This window comes from Montipora capricornis, chromosome 8, assembly GCF_036669925.1.
Source record: "Montipora capricornis isolate CH-2021 chromosome 8, ASM3666992v2, whole genome shotgun sequence".
NCBI classification, from domain to species: Eukaryota; Metazoa; Cnidaria; class Anthozoa; order Scleractinia; family Acroporidae; genus Montipora; species Montipora capricornis.
The window spans coordinates 51,000,518-51,001,701 of NC_090890.1; the positions used below are offsets into that span (position 1 = coordinate 51,000,518).

General features: G+C 37.4%; 1 protein-coding gene across 2 annotated transcripts in view; it reads right to left on the reverse strand.

Moving 5' to 3' along the window:
* Positions 1-693: 693 nt before the first annotated feature.
* Positions 694-1,184, reverse strand: part of LOC138060680 (DNA topoisomerase 3-alpha-like) — a 42,865-nt gene continuing 42,374 nt past the window's right edge. For both annotated transcript variants that reach the window (XM_068906522.1, XM_068906521.1), the window contains exon 37: positions 694-1,184. This exon is cut by the window's right edge and continues 522 nt beyond it. The gene's annotated coding sequence lies outside the window, so the exon portion shown is untranslated.

The following is a 1,184-nucleotide window of genomic DNA, read 5'->3' on the forward strand; positions in this document are numbered from 1 at the left end:
AAAGGGCCGTGAAGAAAATCATTAAAAAACCGAAAAACTGCTTCGAGAGATTTTAACTTTGCTTTCTCTCTCAACTTAACCACGACAATTTGATTGATGGAGGAATGGCGCGTTTATATTTGCGCGTGTATGTTTTTGGGGCTATGGATGGAGGCTGAAATAATTTTTCCTCATTTTGTCGAAGTTTCATTTCTTCAGAAGATGATGATTGTTTCCATTGCTTTGACGAATTGACTAATATTAAAGAGCTTTTAGCTGTCGATAGTCATCGGTTAAAATTTCGCCGAAATATTCCTCATTGATGAATTCGGTTTACTTGTTCTTTTGTCACCAATGTCGAGAAAAGTCTCTATGCACAAGGTCGTTTTCGTACGTTCCAGGGGCCCGTTTCTCAAACGTCCCGAAAAGCCATTTACGAAACTGCCTTCCGCTTGTTTTCACAAGCTGGTCTTTTAGCACGTTTTCCGTGAAGATAACAAAAAGCAAAATGGTAATGAAGTTTGTTGACTTAAAATCTCTCCATTCTTAAGATTCAGAGGGAATTATGAAACCCGAAAAAAAGCCCGAGAAGTTTCAGGACTTTCGAGAAACGGGCCCCTGTCCTGCGAGCAAAACCATGTCTCCTTTCCCTTCACGTGCCTTTCGCGTGTGATTGAAAAATTTCCGACTAACTTAGTAATACCCTTACTCACGTTTTTTCCCCACAATTTCATATTTTTATTCAATGATGTATTTACAAACTCGTTATTCGTGACAATGTGCTTAAAAAATGCCGTCGTTTTACTTGTAGGAATATGAAATACAAACGTTAACAACCAAATTTCATCCCGGAACCTTGATGACATTCATTTTTTTCTTTTCAATTTCAAAATTTACTATTACATGGCATTGTATGGTTATTGGAATAATAAAATAAACACATTCTCAGTGCGTCTGAGAGCAGTGGTGTCACCTCAATTTTAATCTTAAAAAACTGAAAATGAATACAGTCATTTACTACTTGAACAATCCCATAATACACCTCTATGACCACCCAAAACGTTTGCATAACTATCGTTTGCAATTTCTCCTGGGACATGAAAATGTCCCAAGAGAAGTCGAAAACAATGCCTATGCAGATTTTTGGGCGTAAAAGAGGTGTATTATGGGATTTGTGCAAGTAGTGAATTCGTGGAAAAACCCAA